We start from the raw sequence: 15,574 nt of genomic DNA, 5'->3' as shown, positions 1-15,574 counted from the left end.
AGCTATAGCAGGTTTACTACTGCTCACATCAACTTTTTACTTTTCTTAATGGGAAACAACAAATCACAAACATTTTACATTACAGTCTACCTTTCAGTCTGTCTTTTAAGACACTGTTCTTTATTTACTCAATGATATTAAGGTGCTTTACAAGTATTAACAATAACCTGCTATACTTTAATGGTTTGTATCCTTTCCATTTATATCCTTAAATCTGAAATGTAATTCCGTGGGTGGCATTTTATTCTTACTGCACAAAAAATTATTGTTATCAAGAAAAAATTTTACTCTATGAATACATTTTACTTTATGGATATTAACTTATAAATTTATTCTAATTTTAAAATAATTGCCAAAAATCCACTTGATTGACATTCATTTAGCACATTCTTCTCAATTCTGGTCACTAAACTACATCCTGAGGTAGGATGAAAATAATGCAGCTTTCAGGCTTTAAAATGATTAAATTTAACTGCCAAAAGAGTCATAAGGTTATCTGTGCAGGACAATGTTTTCCATCACTTACAGAGTTACATTTGGCATGTCAGAAGAGAACATAATCCCACAGTAGCAGCCACAAGGATTCATGCAGAATATTTTAAATATTCCTGTTGAATAAAATGATTTTTCTTCAATTATGATGCTTCAAAACATCTTATATACGTTCTTTGAAAATTTAAAGATTCTGGAATAGTGTCTTCCATGTGGACATTTTGAAAGATAGTATTTTGGTTTCATTGAGTTACACAACAGTCCTTGTTAACCTAATGGGTACATTTACAGAGTGTGGTAGTTTTGTTCTTTTGATTTGCAGAATTTATAGAGAAAGAAGATTACAGCCTGCATGCTCAAGACAAGAACAATTCCTCCAATGAAACTGGCTGCATCAAAGGTAGACTTCTGCACAGGCTGTGAAGTTGGAGTTAAAGTGGTATTAGTGGAACCTGGCACAGTAGTTGTAGAAGACAAAGGCATAGTTGTGGTTTTAGCTGTTGAATTGGTTGGCAACGGAGCAATAGTGAGCACGTAACAGAAATCTGTCTTGTTCACCAACTGGCAATCACTAACAGTTGAATTATGTGAACAGTAGCTTTCACCTTTATATTCCATCCCAAAGCAGGTGGTATTAGCAATAGCATTGCTAGCGTTACCACAGGAAACACAGCTGTTGCGGTTTTCACAGACTTCTGGTGCTAGAGTGGTGACCGGCGCAGGGGTCATCAGAGGCGTCGAGTGTGTGTGATTGGTGGGTGCTGACGTCGTGTTCGGGGCCAGTATGGTGTACTGAGCCACGGTCAGTACAGAGAGCGTGCTCAGGCAGGCAGCAGCCCAAAGCAGCAGCCAGGAGAGTCCTGACATCGTGACCTCCGAGTCCATGTTCTGGCCAAAGCTGCAGTGCACAACTCTCGAGGGACACCTTTGCCTTCTGTCTCAAGTATAACTTTTGATTCCTCAAAAACTTAACTACTAACAATCAACTGTTTTAGTAAGTAATAAAACAGACACGTGTCTACATATCTATTTATGCATTTATTCACATACCTTTTTCTTTATATTAAAAAAATATATTTCTAGACTATCTGGTTATTCTGTAAGATTTTTAAATTTTCACAAATTTAAAAAAACATTACGATATATTTATCAAAAAATCTCTATGTATGTGGACCCGCACAGTCCAACCCGTTGTTGTTTAAGGGTCAACTGTACTATTATGCTACATGTCCCAGTGCAATCAGTAAAAATTGTTATTTTACCTTTTCTACTAAATTTGTGTTCTCATCACAGTGTTTGAAAGTATCTGTGCACCACACCCTCCTCTGAACCTGCCATAACAGATTTCCTTGTCAATGTGGATGATCTAAAATAGAATTTATGAATTTAACTTTCACCATTTAATAGCAGGCTCCTACATCTTTTCATATGTTTATTAGCCATACATGTTTCTGTACACCTCAATTGTCTACTCATGTTTTTGACATTTTCTAATGTAAATTTTTAAACACTTTTTTAGAAATCTAAAAAAATACATCCATATTACTAATAATTATTACTATAAAGTACTATTACTATGGATCCTTCTGCAAGACCATAACTTGTCTTTTCATGTCTTCATGGTGGTTTTAGATGAACAGAAGTTTTCTTGTTGTTATTTGTTAATTTGATTTCTTTTTATTTTTTAAAAATTTTTTCCTCTTAATTTAAAAAAGCTAAAGATATCAACAAAGTACTGTGCATTTTTTTCCAACCTGGTTGTAAAGTTCCTTCTAAACCCAATGTAATAATTTTATTCTCAAATATTTTCTTCTAAAATGTTTAAATATTGCTTTTTATATTTGAGGTTTTGATGCACATAAAATTGATTCATATAATAGTATAAAGAGAAGACTAAATGTAACTATTTTCCATGTAAATATCCAATCATAAAAGCATTATTTGTTGTAGATATCATCATCTGTAGAGTAATTGCAATCCCACTTCTGTTGTATATCAAGTTCCTTTTTAAGTGAAGGTCTGTTTCAGGGCTCTTAATTCTGTTCGATTTGTTGGATTATTTTTGCATATAAGTTAATTTTTCTTTCAAGTGATTTCTATCTGGTATTTCTTCTTTCTCATTTTATCCATATGTAATTTTTCTTTTCTTTATAAATATTTCATATTATTTTTATATGGTGGGTTTACATAGTAAATTCATTTTTATTTTATGATCCTGTTTTCTGATTCTTAGATTTTGCCTTTTGATTTTAATTTTTACTCACATTTCATGAGAGCACTGACTTTTTAGAAATCCTTACCCAAGGACATGCCTATTGATTTTTAGAGAGTGAGAAGAGAGGGGGAATGAAAGGGAGAGAAACACCAATGTGCAATGTGAAAGAGAAACATTGTATGATTGCCTTTTATACCATCCCTGACAGGGAACCAAACCCACATCCTAGACATGTGCCCTGACCCAGAATCAAAACTGCAACCTTTCAGTTTACAAGATGATACATCTACCAACAGAGCCACACCAGCCAGGTAAGGGTAGACTTTTTGACTACTTTTTTTTTGGAGGGGGGTTCAATTACAGTTCTCCCATCTTTTACCAATTGCTCTCCCCCCATCAAGCCCAACTCTTCTCCCACAATCATATCCCTCCCCATTGTCCAGGTCCATGAGTCATTTATACATGTTCCTTGACTAAACCCTTCCCTTACTTATCCCCCTTCTGTTATTTTGCTCCTTGTTCTATTTAGCTCATTTGTTTATGTTGTTCTTTAGTTTTCTGTATTAGGTGATATCATATGGTATTTTTCTTTCTTTGTCTGGCTTATTTCACTAAGCATAATTCTCTCTAGTTCCATCCATGTTGTCGCAAATGGCAGGAGTTCCTTCTTTCTTTCTGCTGCACAGTATTCCATTGTGTAAATGTACCACAGTTTTTTGATCCACTCATCTACAGATGGACATTTAGGTTGTTTTCGGCACTTAGCTATTGTAAACAGTGCTGCTATGAACATAGGGGTGCATAGGTTCTTTTGAATTAGGGTTTTAGGACTTTTCAGGTATAATCCTAGCAGTGGATTTGTTGGTTCAAAAGGCAGTTCCATTTTTAGTGTTTTGAGGTAATTCCATACTGTTTCCCAAGTGGCTGCACCAGTCTGCATTCCAACCAACAGTGCAGTAGGGTCCCTGTTTTTCCACATCCTCGCCAGCACTTGTTTGTTGATTTGTTGATGATGGCCATTCTGACTGGTGTAAAATGGTATCTCATTGTGGTTTTTATTTGCATCTCTCTGATGGCTAGTGATGTTGAGCGTTTTTTCGTGTGTCTTTGGACCTTCTGTATGTCATCTTTGGAAAAGTGTTTGTTTAGGTCCTTTGCCCATTTTTTAATGGGTTGTCTGTTTTCTTGATGTTGAGTCATATAAGCTCTTTACATATTTTGGACATCAGTCCCTTGTATGAGATATCATTGGGAAATATGTTTTCCCATATGGTTGGTTTCCTTTTCATCTTGCTGATGTTTTCTTTTGCTGAGCAGAAACTTTTTAGTTTGATGTAGTCCCATTTGTTTATTTTTACTTTTATTTCTCTTGTCTTCGGAGACGTATCCATGAAAATATTGTTACCTGGGATATCTGAAATTTTCCTGCCTGTGTTTTCCTCTAGGACTTTTATGGTATCACGGCTTACATTTAAGTCTTTGATCCATTTTGAGTTTATTCTCGTGTGTGGTGTAAGTTGGTGGTCTAGTTTCATTATTTTGCTAGTCCCCATCCAGTTCTCCCAGCACCATTTGTTGAAGAGGTTCTTCTCATACCATTTTATGTTCCTTCCTCCTTTATCAAATATCAGTTCACCTTATAGTCCTGGATTTATTTCTTGGCTCTCTATTCTGTTCCACTGATCTATATGTCTGTTCTTATGCCAGTATCAGACTGTTTTGACCACAGTGGCTTTGTAGTATTGTTTGATGTCTGGTATTGTGATTCCTCCTGCTGTGTTCTTTTCTCTCAAGATTGCTTTTGCTCTTCGGGGTCTTTTTTAGTTCCATATGAATTTTTGAAGTATTTGTTCTAGGTCTGTGAAATAAGTCATTGGTATTTTAATAGTGATTGCATTGAATCTGTAAATTGCTTTCAGTAGTATGGACATTTTGATGATGTTGATTCTTCACATCCAAGAACATGGTATTTGCTTCCATTTATTTGTATCTTTCTTAATTTCTTTCTTCAATGTTATGTGATTTTTAGAGTACAGGTATCATCTCTTTTGGTTAAATTTATTCCTAGGTACTTTTTTTTTCTTGTTGCTATAGTAAGTGGTGTTTTTTGTTTGTTTGTTTCTGTCTCTGATATTTTATTGTTGGTGTATAGAAATGTCTTAGATTTCTGAATATTTATTTTGTACCCTGCTATTTTGCCAAATTTACATACTAGGTAAGTAGTTTTTTAGTGGAGTTTATAGGGTTTTCTATGTATACTATCATGTCATCTGCATATAATGATAGTTTTATTTCTTCTTTCTGAATTTGGATGACTTTTATTTCTTTTTGTTGTCTGATTGCTGTGGCTAGGACTTCGAACACTATGTTGAATAGGAGTGGAGAGAGTGGACAGCCTTGTCTAGTTCCTGAGTTCAGGGGGAATGCTTTCAGGTTTTGTCCATTGAGTATGATGTTGGCTTCAGTTTTCTCATATATAGCCGTAATTATGTTAAGGTATGCTCTCTCTATTCCCATTTTGCTGAGTGTTTTCACCATAAATGGGTGTTGTACTTTATCAAATGCTTTTTCTGCATCTATTGATATGATCATGTGATTTTTGTCTTTCATTCTGTTTAGGTGATGTATTATATTTATTGATTTGTGAATATTAAACCATCCTTGCATCCCTGGGATGAATCCCAATTAATTGTGTGTATGATCTTTTTAATGTATTGCTGGATCCAGTTTGCCAAAATTTTATTGGGGATTTTAGCATCTATGTTCATCAGTGATATTGGCCTGTAGATTTCTTTCTTTGTTGTGTCTTGACCTGGTTTTGGGATTAGGGTAATACTGGCTTCATAGAAAGAGTTTGGGATTCTTCCCTCTTCTTGGATTTTTTGGAATAGTTTGAGGAGGATAGGAGGTAGTTCTTCCCTAAATGTTTTGTAAAATTCACCCGTGAAGCCATCGGTCCAGGGCTTTTGTGTGCAGGGAGATTTTTGATTACTGTTTCAATTTCCTTCTTTGTAATTGGTCTGTTAAGACTTTCTACTTCTTCTTGATTCAGTTTTGGAAGGTTATATGTTTCTAGAAATTTGTCCATTTCTTCTAGGTTGTCAAATTTCTTGCCATACAGTTGTTTGTAGTAATTTCTTACAATCCTTTGTATTTCTGTGGTATCAGTTGTGATTCCTCCATTTTCATTTCTCATTTTGTTTATTTGGGTCTTCTCTCATTTTTTCATGATGAGTCTGGCTAAAGGCTTGTAGATAATGTTTATTTTTTCAAAGAATCAGCTCCTACTTTTGTTGATCTTTTGAGTTGTTTGTTTGGTCTCTGTCATTTAATTCTGCTCTGATCTTGATGATTTCCTTCCTTCTTCTTGCCCTAGGCTTTGTTTGTTGTTGTTCTAGTTCTTATAGCTTTAGGGTTAGATTTTTTTTTATTTGAGATTCTTCTATTTTTTTCAAATATGCCTGTATTGCTATGAACTTCCCTCTTAGGACTGCTTTTTCTGTGTCCCATAGGTTTTGATCTATTGTGTGTTCATTATCATTAGTTTACAGCAATTTATTGATTTCCTCTTTGATGTCATTGTTAACTCATTCATTATTTAATAGCATGTTATTCATTCTCCATGAGTTTGGGTGTCTTTGACTTTTTTCTCTGAGGTTCATTTCTAGTTTCAAGGCATTGTGACCTGAAAAGATGCTTGATACAATTTCAACTTCCTGCATTTGTTGAGGCTTGTTTTGTGTCCTATCATGTGGTCTTATCTTTGAAAATGTCCCATGTGCATTTGAAAAGAATGTATATTTTGCTTCTTTGGGGTGAAAACTTCTATATATACATCAGTTAAGTCCATGTGGTTTAGTGTGTTGTTCAATGTTTGTATATCCTTGGTGTTTCTTTGCTTCGAAAATCTGTCTATTGTTGATAATGTAGTGTTAAAGTCCCCTACTATGAGCGTCTTGCTGTTAATATTCTTCTTGTGGTCTTCTAGTATTTTCTTTATGTATTTGGGTGCTCCTATGTTGGGTGCATATATGTTTATCAGTGTTATATCTTCTTGATGGATTGTTATAAATGGCCTTCTTTATTTTTATGGCCCTTGCTTTGAAATCCGTTTTGTCTGATATTAGTACTGCTACCCCAACTTCTTTTTCATGTCCGTTTGCTTGGAATACTTTTTGTATCCCTTTACTTTCAGTCTGTGTAAATCTTTTGTTTTGAGGTGTGTTTCTTGAAGACAGAAAATATGTGGGCCCTCTTTTCATATCCATTCCGTTACCCTATGTCTTTTAATTGGAGCATTTAATCCATTTACATTTAAGGTTATTATTGACATGTATTTATTCATTTCCCTTTGTACGTCTGTTTCTCTAATCTTTCTTTTTTTTCTTAAAACATTCCCTTTAGCATTCTTGCAATACTGGTTTGGTGGAGATGTATTATTTTAGTCTTCCTTTGTCTGGGAAACTCCTTATTTCACCTTCCATTTTGAATGAGAACCTTGCTGGGTAGAGGATTCTTGGTTGTAGGCCTTTGTTTTTCATTTCTTGAAATATTTTTGACCATTCCCTTTTGGCTCGTAGTGTTTCTGTTGAGAAATCAGTCGATAGCCTTATTGGGTCTCCCTTGTATGTTATTTGCTGTTTTTCTCTTACTGCTTTTAGGATTCTCTCTTTGTCTTTGAATGTTGCCATTTTAATTATGATGTGCCTTGGTGTGGGCCTTTTGGGGTTCCTCTTCATAGGGACCTCTGTGCTTCCTGAACTTGAATGACTTTCCCTCATCAGGTTAGGAAAATTTTCTGTCATTACTTCTCTTATCAGCTTCTCTATTCCTCATTCTTCTTCTTCTCCCTCTTATATTCTGATGATCTGGATATTATTTTGTCTCATGTTATCCTGTATTTCCCTTAGATCTTCTTCATACTTTTTCAATCTTTTTTCATTTTGTCTGGGAATTTTTTTCTACATTGTCCTCTAACTCACTGATCTGATCCTCTGCTTTGTTTAGCCAGCTGTTGATTGATTCTACTGTGTTTCTCAGTTCAGAGATTGTACTCTTCATTTCTTCCTGGTTCTTATTAAGTTTCTATGTCCTTTTTTTATGCTTGTGTAGTTCTCTGTAAGTTTCCTGTAATTTTCTTGGAGCTGTTGGTAACTTCCTTGGAGGTAGTCGTAGTTGTTTTTGAGGTTGTCGAGTATATTGAACTTCTTCACCACCATTGTTTTGAATTCCATGTCTGACATTTGGGTTATGTGTATCCCATCTACCTCTCTTTCTGGTGATTCCTCTTTTCTTTTCATTGAGAGGTTGTTTCTGTGTCTCACCATCTTGGATTCTTCCTGTTCTTGTTTTTTTTGGATTTGTGTGCTTTGACTTTCCACCTTTGTGGTATGAGATTCTTTATAGGAGATCTTGGGGTTTCAGTGGTGTAGTCTCTTTGATCTCCTGAGCCTGATGTTCTTGGGATACCCTTTATGTTGTTTGTTTATGCTGTCTGGTTATTTTCAGATGCTCTTTGGTAGGATCTTCCCTCTGGCTAGTTGATTGAGAGTCACTCTGTCCACTTTGTCTTGAGTTCTTTTGTGGAGATGCTGTTAAAAACATAAACACACAGCCCAGGCAGGAAACCCACACCATCAAAAATATCCCCCACCCTCTATCCTGCTATCGTCAGCAAATGAGCCACTATTAATATAAATGTAGAGAGGAAAAATATGATTTTTGAAAAAGGGGGTGATAGATTAATAATAGTAGCAAGTAGCGTCGAGACTATGCAAGACAGTAAGTAATATTTATATTGTATGTTAATAATAAAAGGAAAAGAAGAAAGAATGCAGAATATAGTAAGAAAGTGGAATTGTATAGTATTAGATTTATATAGTAGTTATATGCTATATATTTAGTGTGAAAGGGAGGCTAAACAAAACAAACAAACAAAAATTAAAGAGGAAAGATGATAAGGAGAAGTGGTATGAAACAAATTAAAGAGATAGTTTTTAAAATATTTAAAAAATAAAAGTAAAAATTAAAATTAAAAATAAATTAAAAAATTCAAATAAAATAAAATACAAATAAAAAAACTGAAATAGAAATAAAAATTTTTAAAAAAAGAAAGTTTTTACTCAGTTCAGTCTTTGTGTGCTGTCCTCTTTTTCTGGATTCACAGCTGGTCTATTGAGGTGGGCCAGAGGTTCCTGATCCTGGCGGCAGAGGTGTGCGCCTGTGTGTGGTGTTGGTCGTGCGCCCAGGTAACACCCATGCACCCACGGTGGTTGCCAGTTTGTTTGGTGCCTGTCTGAGCCGGCTGGGGTGCTTGTGTGTGCATGCACGTGCGCGCTCACCATGGCCTGTGCGCTAGCCTCAGGCCTGCCGAGCCGCACCCCGGGAGTTGGTCTCTCACCCCTTGGGGTGGGGCCACAGACACTTGTGCACCATGGAAGTGGGTGTCTGTGAGTCTCTGCCACCCGCTATTCCTGCACTTGTCTTGGTGGGCATGGGTAGATCTTGCGCAAGTGGGCTGTGTATCGGCCTGGCACCTATTGGGGCAGGCCAGGGCTTGATAGCTATTTTTATAGTGACAAACTCAGACTGTTGATGAAGATTTAGATTATAAATGCCCCCCGCCACCTATAGCCAGGAGCCCAATATCAATTCCAATTATTTAAATTAATTTAATTAAAAATAAGATAAATTTCTTTTCTATAGAAAATAATTTACATAATTTAAAGATGATGATTATTTTCAGTATTTTAGAAGATTGAACATCAACGACAATTAGACTGCTGTAATGTTCAAGTATTTACAATGAATTAGATATCACTGTAACAAAAGGCAATTTAACTGAGACAAAGTGTTAATTATCTCCAAAGAGATAGAATAACTTTTATGATAACCATTGCATTTTAGAAAAATAATTGAATTTTGTGTGAATTATCTGCTGAATTAAAGAGAAAACTATCATTTGAAAATTATGATGGTACTACTAGTAACCCCAATAATCTTTCTATCCCTGAGATCTCTCTGAAAACACAAAAAGTAAAATAACTTTCTTCAGATATGTGTCTCTGATGACACTAAAACTTTTAAGAAAAAATAGGTTTATGAATTTTCAATATTTTGTAATTTTATTATCAATAGGGAATTATTTTTATATAAAGAAAGGTATGTAAGGTCATGCAAGTCTCTCTTCAATGTCCATGGCAATAATTAATCAAACAGGAGGACTTGTAGCTAAAATTGGGGTGAGTAGCTTCTTTTTCAATAGTCTCATCACTCTCCTCACCTGAAACCACTGCTTGTCTAGGTAACTGATTGAAGTAGGGTATTGATCAGTGAAAAGTGACTGCAATAAAAATAATCTGGATTCAAAACATTGTTCTCTTTAAGCTAACAAGCAAACTTGACTTAATAGCTTAAATTTTTGAGCTTTAGTGTTTCCTCTGGTATAATGAAAACATATAAATTAATAATATAATTGTTATAACTGTCAAAATACATCTAATACTAACAGGGAATATTTCAAATATAAACAATATGTATTTAAATTTTATAAATAATAAGTTGTATAAATAAAGTGCTAATTATGGTAATTAATAATATCAATAAATAGTAGTACCAAATCATTCTGCCCAATGTAGATATAATAATAACCAAGAAGTATGTTTATTTCAAAATTATCTCTCAAATTTTACTGTAAAGAACACAGAAAACATACTTGCAAAAAAACAAAAACAAGATATTATTTTACCTCTACATAGTAAAACATTAATAATATTTCACATAATCATACAGAGAGCCAGCCAATCCATGCTTTCTCAGACATCAAATTCAATATAGTTTTTATTGAAAGAGTCACTATCTTAAAAGGTATATTTAACAGTTCTTGATTAAAGCTAAAATGTTAAGTCTATGAATTGGCCACATGGTGTTGAAAAAGAGCCAAGGGATGTGCCTAAAACCCCTGTTTAATACTAAAATAATGGGAAAGAAGTTGGAGAATCTAGGTAGCCAAGATAATTCTAAGGTGTGCAATCAATCTCCAACAGAAATTGTTGTAGATGAAGTGTTCTAAAGTTATGTGCAGCTTGCTCTGTGTATACCACCATCCAAAAACAAAAATACAAAACACATACTGGGTTTCAGTTAATTGGTGTGCTTTTCATAGTGGTATGGCAAGCAAATATAGAACTCTTTTTTGTGTATCATAAGCTTCAGTTTAAAAAGTACATACAAGATCTACCCAGAAGGTATCCAGCCATGTAATATGAATAATAAACATTTACTGAAGAAGATACAAGATACAAGAAACATTGTACATAAGACAATGATGCCTCAAATGATGCCCCTTCAAAGTAAGCTCCTTGAGACCTCACATAGTTCTCCCAGTGTCCCTTCCACTATTCAAAATACTCTGCAAAATGTTTGTTGGAATCACCATCAACTGCCCCATTGTATTTTCCTGACTCTTATTGACAGCCTGAAATCTCTTCCCTTTCAAAGGCAATTTTAGTTTTTGGAAATGCCAGAAGTCACAGGGAGCCAAATCTGGATGTAGGGGGACTAAGTCAACTGGGTGGCTTGATGTTTTGCCAAAAATATCAGCATGAGACATGACACATGAGTTGGCACATGGTTTTGATGAAGGTGCCAATTACCAGTTGCCCATAGCTACAGCCATTTCTGTCTTATGGCATTACTTAACCAACAAAGAACATTGAAGTAGTACTCCTTGAAAATTGTTTGGCCTGGAGGGGCATACTCATGATGGACAACATCTTCCTAATAAAAAAACACAGTTGACATGGTCTTCATTTTGCTGCAATTTTGCTGCACCTCCTTTGGTCACAGAGAACCTGGCAACTTCCACTGGGACAACTGTGCCTTCTTTATGTATTATACTCATAGCTGTAAACTCATGATTCATATTCAGTTATGATCTTCTTGAGGAAATCTGGTTCATTGGTAGCAGTTTGAATTGTCGTTAACAACTGAAGCCTGTGGAACAAATTTTGCCATGACATGTTTCATACCCAAATCCTACATCAAAATCTTGAACATAGTGGTTTGTGGAACCCCCCAAATCAGCTTCTAGTTTACACACCGTCAATTGCCAGTCTTTGTTGAATATCGCTGCACACAATTAAAATTCTCAGGTGTTCTGCTTGTTGCAGAACCTCCAGAATGTGTATCACTTTCAACAGCATCTCAACCATCTTTGAAGCATTCATGCCACACTTTTATTTGTGCTACACTAATTACATCATCACTGAAAGCACCTGAATCATCCAAATAGTTTCTGCAAGCTTAATACAAACCTTGATGCAGATTTTTGGCTCTATTAGCTTAGTCATTTTGAATGTGACAGCCACACAGTATGCATGCTTACTCAACAGCCTCTACCACTCCCATTGATGAGTACAGTGAAGTCATCATTGTTCACACATGTACATTCAAGTCCACTCTCCTTGGCTTCCAGGTTATATCAATATCACACAAACCAATCTGATTGTATTAACAATGGCTGGACTCTTTCTGGACAGGCCTTATATGTTAAGAAAAAAAGGCATCATATTTTTTCAGATTTCTAGCTCTATATGCTGAAAATGAATAAAACAATGGCTCACCAGTAGCAATGGATCGCAGCTAGCACCCTGAGAATGCTTTTTTGCAGAAATGGTTAACTTTAGGTTTGAAAAAAGGACCATGTAAGGATGACTGTGAGGTAGCTTGGTATGCTACAAGGTAAAAAATTACTCAGAAGAATAAAGGTGACATATCAAAAGAATATGAGCTATGTTAAATGAGCCCCACTAAGAAAATATGGAACAATTTAAAAATCATCATAATCAACAATGATGGTGGTCATGAGGGATTATTCTCTATTCAATTTTGAAAAAAAAATCAATAACTTTCTTCAGTAAAAATAAATAAATAGATGAGCAGAGAAAGAAAGTTCTCCTTTACAACAAAATGCCATAAAATATGGAGGTGATTATGAAGTTAGAAAGCCATCAATGAATGCTAAAACTAGTGGGTGTTTGCTGAAAAATGGAAATTTTACATAGTTTTAATGTGCTCTCCTAAAATTTTGTATTAATAAAAGGAATATAATAACTTTATACTAAAAATCTTGACATCTAATTTATACTAATATGATCTAATAAGTATACAGTGCTTCTGTGGTATTTCTGCCAAAATCTAATTATTAAGAAATATCTGACATACCTAGATTAATGGATATTCTAGAAAATCTTGGTTTGTATTCTTCAAAAATTTCAAAACTAAGAAAAATGGAAGAAGTCTGAGGGCATTTTACAGACATCTAAAATGTCAGGGCATCCTAGATTGGACCATGGCCACTGGGGTGGATGTGAGTGACAGATAATACCATTAAAGGAAGTTACTGAGACATTTAAGAAAATTTGAATATGTTCTGAGAATCATGTCACAGCATCATATCAATGTTAAATTTCCTAATTTTTTAAAGTGTTCATGTTTTTTTAAGAGAAGTTTCTTGTTATTATAGATAAAGTGTTTGGGGTAAAGGAAGTTGGTACCTCTAACCACCTTTAAAAGATCCAAAGTTTCTTGTAAAATTCTTGCAATTTCTCTGTAAGTTTCAAGTTATATAGTCTAAAAAGTTAAAATTTATATAAGGAAAACAATATCTATAGATTAATTTTCTCTAAAATTAATGAATGCAGATTTATCAGATATTGATCAACCTGCACATAACTTCAATTCTTTTAACTTACCCCATCAAAAATTCAACAGCTACTATTAAATGGCAATGTTTATAGACATAGTATTATGCTATATATTGGAGAAACAAAAATACCTTAGCCATGCCTCCAGTATACATGAAATTATAATCTTGCTGGAGAATGAAAATCCACAAAATATAAAAAATGAACAATCAGTTGGGTGGTTTGTGGAGTACTGAGGTATTGATACATGGGAAAGAAAATCATGCCATGAATCAAGTCATGAGGCCATGAATAACTGGATAAGCAGCCATGTGGTTTAACCAGTAAATCTGGATGAGAACACTGGGGATCTGAGTGGATGAGATAATGGGGAATATTTTTTGAACATCTAGCATATGTTTAGCATTTTGCTCAGTGTCTGCTACTTTATTTAGTCTTCACAATAATGCTGAGCCATCAATATTTTTGTTTCTTACAATTCAAATACAATAAAATTGTTACTGGTAAAACACAAAATACTTAACCCAAGATGGTGGCATCAGGATTTGTATTTATGTCACTTTGATTACAAAGCCAATTCTGAAAATAAAACATGAAAAACAGAGTACAGTATTTCCTCACTTATCACAGGTATTATGTTCTAGAACGCCTCCCCCCGCCCCACGATAGGTGAAAATCCATGAAGTAGGAACCTTACATTTATTTTAGTACTTATATAAATTTTAAGGCTTTATAAACCATTCCCAGCCCCTTATTAACCTTTCCCACTCCCTTATGAACCTTTTCCACACTTTTATAAACACTACTTATGTTCTTAAACATATTCCACAATCTTAAACCTACATAACTTTAACACCATACACACACAGTACTGCAAAATCCCGTGATATAGTGAAAAATCTGCGATGAATAATTAAATATAGTATTTTTTAAAATCCTGCAATACAGTGAGGCTATAATAAGTGAACCATGATATAGAGAGGGACTAACCCATATACAAGTATCAAGGCATTGTTTTGTATATTTGAAACCAATATAATGCTATATATCAATTAAGTCTCAGAAAAAAAAAAAAAAAACCCAGAAACTATAATGATATATTAAGCATTACATTAAAACCAACACCAAAAATAAGGCCACAAAAGACTGAAGTTAATTTAATAACTTTCTCTTATTCAACTCTAAGACCTAATTGTTGGTAATGATTAAATTTTTCTATCCCTTCCTAACTTAATTAAATAACTACTCAGCAAAATGTTCTTACCAATTTTCCCATATGGATGCTACAGAGACAATGCTGCCCTTCTTAGCACTATGTACTGGATACTTCACAATAATTTCTCAGGATTTATGAATTGTAGATAAGCCATAAAAGATAAATCTTCTCTTTGATCCACATTGAAGAAAAGTACTCATTCACCTGTACAAAACTCCAGTGATTGTGGACTTTATATCTTAATTATCATTTGAAAAACAAGCCAAAATAATAAAAATTTGGCATTTTCCCATCCTTCTCTGTTTTATAGTCACAGCATTTTTCTCTTACGAATCCAGTTCTGTAAATATAACCAATTGTCTTAAGTTATTAGGTTGTCTATTTTACGTAAATATGACAGTGTGAGAACATGTAAAGAGTCTGTGGGACTTGATAAAAATTGTGTTAATTAAATGCAGCATTGTTTGAAGCAATAGCTTCTACCAATGACCACCAAAGACTTAGTTTTCCCTGCAGTGCTCAGATTTTGGTATTTGGAAGACTTAAGCTTAATGAGATCTAAGAACTATCGCCAAGTAAAAAAAAATTTTTTTTTTGTTTTCAGTGACCTGGACCCACTGTGGGGCAGAGATGTGGTGGGGTTGAATTACAGCTACTAGTGCCACTCTGTAAGGCAGTCATCAATAAGAATAACCTGAAAGACAGAGCTGGGAATGGCGAAGCAAATTATTACTGAGTATATACTATAAACTTCATGTGCTAGGTGATATAAAAGACAACAAGGCACATCATAATTAAAATGCCAAAGCTTCAAGATAAAGAGAATCTTAAAAGCAGCAAGAGAAAAGCAGAGAGTTACCTACAAAGGGGTGCCTATAAGACTATGAGCTGACTTCTCAAAAGAAACTTTGCAGGAAAGAAGGGACTGGCAAGACATATTCAATG

At 34.6% G+C, this 15,574-nt stretch overlaps 1 pseudogene; it reads right to left on the bottom strand.

Annotated features, from left to right (window-relative positions):
- Positions 1-777: 777 nt before the first annotated feature.
- LOC150021897 (sialomucin core protein 24 pseudogene) lies at positions 778-1,359 on the bottom strand (annotated as a pseudogene).
- Positions 1,360-15,574: the final 14,215 nt, after the last annotated feature.

Source organism: Furipterus horrens, unplaced genomic scaffold (assembly GCF_987537825.1).
Source record: "Furipterus horrens unplaced genomic scaffold, mFurHor1.1.pri manual_scaffold_1, whole genome shotgun sequence".
NCBI lineage: Eukaryota > Metazoa > Chordata > Mammalia > Chiroptera > Furipteridae > Furipterus > Furipterus horrens.
Note: the sequence above shows the minus strand (reverse complement) of the source record. Positions and strands in the feature narration are given on the sequence as shown.